This window comes from Carex rostrata, chromosome 6, assembly GCF_964058835.1.
Source record: "Carex rostrata chromosome 6, lpCarRost1.2, whole genome shotgun sequence".
NCBI lineage: Eukaryota > Viridiplantae > Streptophyta > Magnoliopsida > Poales > Cyperaceae > Carex > Carex rostrata.
The window spans coordinates 13,305,141-13,311,266 of NC_135923.1; the positions used below are offsets into that span (position 1 = coordinate 13,305,141).

Sequence of the window (6,126 nt, forward strand, 5' to 3'; positions counted from 1 at the left end):
TTCTCAGGATCTACGAGATCTTAGAGAATATAGAGTTTTGTATATAAGTAGGGTCTATGATGATTGACTCCTAGCTTAAGTGGGAGATTGTTAGTTTGTAATAATCTAGAAGTCAATAATACGATAATTTATCATAAAGCTTTGTTCATGAATTGGATGATTAATATCATTTTGTTGCCTTGAGTATTATTGAATTTATGGATCATTTCGAGTTCATGACTGAAATTGTGAAACTCCATAATATAGATGATATATACTCTTAATCTTAAAAGGTCACTAACCAAGGTAATTAGCAGGAACACTAATTACCGCTATAAGGTTAGTATGTGGATTAAAAGATGGTTAAGTTTTACAAACCATTTGACACGAGATGTCATTTTAATCACATAGATACATGTTCTAGGAACATGGTATTTGACAGACCCCGAATGAAAACATTAAATAGAATTGTGTTCGTGTCATTTATGTTTTTCATTCAGTGTCACGTTCTAAAGTATGAGGTATTTATCGTTCCCACTAAGAAATATATATGTGTGAGTGTTATCTAACACTGTCCGTAAAAAGCAGTCATAACGGTAGCATTTCGATATATATAGCTTAGCTGAGGAAGTGATAGTCTGCCAAGAATACTACTTGTCCCTCGTATCTCTATACGAGTTATAGCATCACTGGGCCCCTTGATAGAGTAAGATTATCAGCGCGCGGTATGATTACAAGAGTAATCATATTTGATAATATGCTCAAGATCAAGAAAAGATTCAGTTAGCAAGGATGACACACATCTACCTTGAAACTGATCTGATAGCTATGAGACAGAGGAACAGACACAAGTAAATTGTTTACTGGATCGTGATATTGTACAGTACAGCATCATCTGTGTAATTGGATGGTCATGATGTGTTGCCAGACGCCACCCATGATTATAGAAGTTAAAACGGTTTTAACTCTATTTACCAACATAACACAGATCCTATTGGGTCACACCATATAGGAGTTAATCGGAGAATCTTATTTTGATTGATTATAAATTGGTTATGATCAATGATAAGATGGTTATAATTAATTATACATGTTATAATTAAATTATAAATGTTATGTAAAAATAACAAGCAAAAACATTGGTTAATTTATAAACGTGTATGACACGTTGTATAAAAGTTAACCGGTTAATTTATAAATGTGCAGGACACATTGTATAAATTACCGAAACAACAACCGCAAGAAAAATATATATAATTATTCAGAATAATTATACGAATATTATTTGTGTTCGGGCCGAGGGCATTCGGATCTTTTCAGATTCGTCCTTATCCGCATGACATGTCATCGATCCTATCCAGATGACACGTCATCGACACCGAAACAAATAACCGAAAGAAAAATATATATATAATTGTTCAGAATAATTATACGAATATTATTTGTGTTCGGGCCGAGGGCATTCGGGTCTTTTCAGATTCGAGCTTATCCGCATGACACGTCATTGATCCTATCCAGATGACATGTCATCAATCCTATCCACAAGGGCAAAATGGTCATTTCACACCTATGCCACCTTGCATGTGTAGAAGCATGGAGAAGGATGTGGAAGGGTGTGGAAGGGGTATTTTGGTCATTTCACATATAAAAGGATGAGGTGTCAATGGCATATCTTGTAAATAGGCCGAACTTGGAGGGCATTTTGGTCTTTTGCAACCAAATCAAAACACTATAAATAGGGGTGGAGGGGTAGAGAGAGAAAATAAATATATTCACATATATACATATGCACATTCACATGTATCTTTTCGTGCAGAAACGAATCGGTATTTTCTCTCTTTCTCGGTTTCTCTCCCAAATAGTGTTTCGGTTGAGAAAAGAAAGTTATACGTAGTTGACGTATAATCTTGCGGGTTGTTGTGGAGAATATTTACGGGATTGATGAATAGTGTTTTACCGAATTTCGCGGTATGTCAGTTTTGCATATTGATGAAACTGAGCAACTGAAAATTCGTGATTACGGGTTTTCGTCTTATTCCCGTGAATAGTGTTTTTGCATAATTCCGCGGTTTATGGTATTTCTGGCAGAAGAAATAAACCGCTCTCCGGTTAGTCCTGGTGGATTACCGATAGAGGTATCACACGTGTGATACTCCGAGTCGACTCCTTCCCTGGTGAGGCTCTACTCGCTCGGTCTGCATTCCAACTGTGATTTGGAAACAAGGTATAAATATGTTATATTAATCTATTTAATTTGTAAGTAGATTAAAGTTTTAGAAATCAATCATGGAGTAGATCTGTAAAAAGGATTAAAAGGGTCCTTGCAATGAAAGACTTCAGAAGGAACTCTGCTTTGGTCTTTCCGGCATATCCCTTTTAATTCATGGCTTGAGTTAGAAGTAAAAATTTTTGTTTTACGTTCTTTCCGCAGCTTAAGCCTAAAAGGGTTTTGGTTACCGCGAAACCCCAAAAGTGGTATCCGAAAAACCCAACAGAACCGTCTAATCCATGGATGGTGTATCAATATATGGACGACGGGTCTCGTTGGAAATAATCACTAGCAACGGTTCTGAATCGCTCAACAATATCTTCAAAACTTCTCACAGGTTTATAATTTGTAATTCTCGTATGTTATTTTTATTGTTGTTTTCTTTATTTAATTGTAATTTTTAATTCTTGTAGGCTACCAGTTGCCGCAATCATTGAAGAAACGTTCTACATGTGTGTCAACTGGTTTGTTGAAAGAAGAGAGAAAGTTGTGCAATGTTAAGTAAAAGGTCAGTTTTTTTTCACTCGTGTACATGAAAAGCTGGCGAAGCACATTGGGAAGGTTAATAAAATGACAACGCTTGCATTCGGCCATCATAGATAATTTATGGTGACCTCACATAGTGAAAAGACCCCATTTGACTGATACGTCCAAAGGGTATGGTAAAAAGCTTTAGTACAATTAGATGTACCTTTTATCCCTAAATACACTTTTTGGTTCAGATTGCAAGTATACAATCCTACCGTATAGTATATTGTCGGGTATCGATCCACAGGGAGTATGTTTAATTACTATGCTTAAACTTTAAATAATAAATTTCAGAAAATAAAATAAAGTAAAGTGCAATAAAGGTAAATTGGGGGGTTTGTTCTAACGATTCCTAAGGTTGGGTTCAATACCCAAAAGAAAGGAGTTTGAAACAATAATTGTAAATAAAAGTAAAAGAAAGGAATTGGTTTGCTTTCAAGATTTAGAGATCTAGGGGTCTTTGGTCTACAATCCCTTGCTAACTCTATTAATTCGGTATTTGTTTGAATTCATGTATGATTTGACGAGGTTTCTAACCTAATATGTTATTAAGGGTTACTTTCATAAATTAATAACGTGCCTAGGTAATTCGGACTTCTCAATTAGGTCCCCCACCCTAGCTACCTAGACCATAAGCTCTTGTTAGTCTCTCCTCTCCTCAAATATTGGTACTTCTCAATTAAGTTCATGATACCAATACCCGACTCAATTTAAGATGTCCTAATTAGAGTTTCACTTCACGGTTAGGTTCTTCACCAAGTCCCTAACCTTAATTTCTATAGTTCCAGCTTAGATTAAATTGGTTACAATCTTAACCTAAACCTAGGGTATTTGCATTCATAGTTTGGTACTATCAAATTGATCACAGTCAATTTTGGTTGTTTCGAATCCAAAACGGGATACTACAATTCAAGTACTAACTATGTAATTAACACAAATTATTAAATCACAGAAATTAACAATCAAATCCCATAAAACAATCATAATAAAAATAAATAACCGAATAAGATAGAATTAAATAAGTGCATGCACTGACCTAAATCCCTAGAGAGAGAACTACTCTCTCTTAGAGAGATCCATTACAAAAAGTTGGCAAAGTAAGAAGAAATGAAATAAAAGAAGTAATTACACTCATTTAACAAATCAAAAACCTCTATCTTGCTGAATCTTGCTCAGGAAACCCTTCTTCTCCTTGCTTGAAAGCTTTCCTTACTTCAGAATTTATCGCTAAGTATTGTGTGTGTGGAGAGAGAGAATGAGATGATGAATTGATTGATTCTCTGTGGATGTAATAAACCTCCTCTTTTATAGCCAAGGATCATGCCCAATTAAGAGCCTAGGAAGTGGAGTTAGTGGGTGCTATATTTGGATTGTTTCCCAGGATGCCTTGTCCACATTTGGCTGTCAAAATGCGTCTATGAAGCGCCAAAATAGAAACCGTGTTGAAACTGTGTAAATTTGGCTTTCTGCGGGTCCAGTGCGGATGGCTGATCCGCACTGCGTCTGGTATCACCCGCACTGAGTCTAAGTTTCCTTATTTAACTTCTGTGAATTATTTGAGTACGAGTGGAACTGCGGATGGATGACCCGCACTGCGTGTGGATAATGCTTTTCTGAAGTTTCTGAAAGCGGCCAAGTATTGAGTGCGGCTGGGCTCATCCGCACTGCGGGTGGAACTTCATCCGCACTAGGCTCAGGAAAATTTCCTGCGCAGCGCTTGGATGTTGGAAATGCGGCTAAGTACTCAATGCGGTTAAGTACTCAGTGCGGCTGCACTGATCCGCACTGAGGGGTATTTTCGCCATTTTTCATCATTTCCTGCAATGAAAAGCCAAATAACCGCAGTAACTTGATTTCAGGTGTATTTTAATCACTTTATATTAAAAAATACAAGATATTTGAGGTTGTTTTATGATAAAATCTAGATCAAATGTGTATATAATTTATGTTTATCATTGACATAGAGAATAGTAGATGGGTGTGCACGTCACAAGACTACAGGTATAAGGTCCTTGTGAAGAGCAACCATGAGGTGGAATGTTCGTGCCAGAAGCCTCAGCTTACCAGAATATCATGTGTTCATGTGATGGCGGTGTGTTGTCTAAAGTACAATTATATACTAATAATTTCATAACTTTATATTGACAGTGACGTTACTTACAAATGTGTGAATAATATAGGAACTTGGATCCAAATGTCTTCATAAATTACTACTACAATATTCAAACACTTATCGACACATGGAGTGGTCAATTTCATGTGTATGAGAATCAAAGTGATTGGCCAGTGCACGAAAGAGCGATCTTAGTTCTAGAGTATCGGTTGGTGAAGTTGGGTAGGAGACGACACAACCAGATCCAAATGTGAATGGATATATTAGAAAGAAGACAAAGGGGTCACCAGACCAACAGAGCAACCCTCGAGAAGAATGCGAGAAGAAGAAGAGATGTGAGAAACTGTACTCAATAAGGTATTTTTTTTTAATTACTTGTCAAAGAATTAACAATTGTTTTAACATATATATTTTTTATTGTAGTTTTATCGTTCAAGAGGCGGTTATGTGAGACGAGAATTTATTGTAGTGGGATTTTATGTTGTGTTGTAGTAGAATTTATTAAATTTGTTGTAGTACAATTTATGTTTTGTTCAAGTAGAATTTATTAGTTTGAATATAGTAGAAACAAATCGGCATCTCAGCTGGGTCCGCTTGGAGTATATCAATCCTTTTACGAAAGGGAAGTTCCTTGGACCAGTTCAATTTTTGTTAACGTTTTCCGATTGTTTTAAGGAAAAAAATCAAAGTTCCTCCTCGCATGTATTAACCCCGATGTGTTTTCTGTTTTTGATGTTACGGGAAATAATGCACCGAGGTCGACAGTACTAGCTGTAGCAAACATTAAAAGCTGAGAAAAGATCACGGTATCAGCATTATAATTAAAAAGAGAGAAAATTTGTGGCTCAGGAATGACATCCTTTCTACAATTAGCATTTTTTTTTTTTTTTGTCTTTGTACTGATATACAAGATAATCATCTTCTTGTTTAGATTCGAAAATTTCGCTAATAGAAAACAAGAACAGTGATGTCGGACTTGTTTCATAATTCTATGAATTTTGAAACAATTTCGTAAATTTTGAAATTATTATAAATTGGTTTGAATTCTGCTCAGACGATCCGAATTTCAAATAGATGGTGCGACAAATTCGTTGCGCTCCGCTCAGAACACCAACCTCTCGCAAGCCGCAACCCTATATATGTTCCCTCTCTATCCATCTTGATTTTCTCCAATTTCTCTATCCATCAGATCAGAGGTGGAAAGACATTATTAAATGGATGGGGTCAACGAATATTT

The 6,126-nt window shown here is 36.0% G+C and overlaps 1 long non-coding RNA gene across 1 annotated transcript; it reads left to right on the top strand.

The window, feature by feature from the left end:
• Positions 1-4,751: 4,751 nt before the first annotated feature.
• On the top strand, positions 4,752-5,199 carry LOC144556182 (uncharacterized). Its single transcript, XR_013512221.1, has 2 exons — positions 4,752-4,882; positions 4,957-5,199. It is a non-coding gene; the product is annotated as an uncharacterized LOC144556182 (long non-coding RNA).
• The last annotated feature ends 927 nt before the right edge of the window (positions 5,200-6,126 follow it).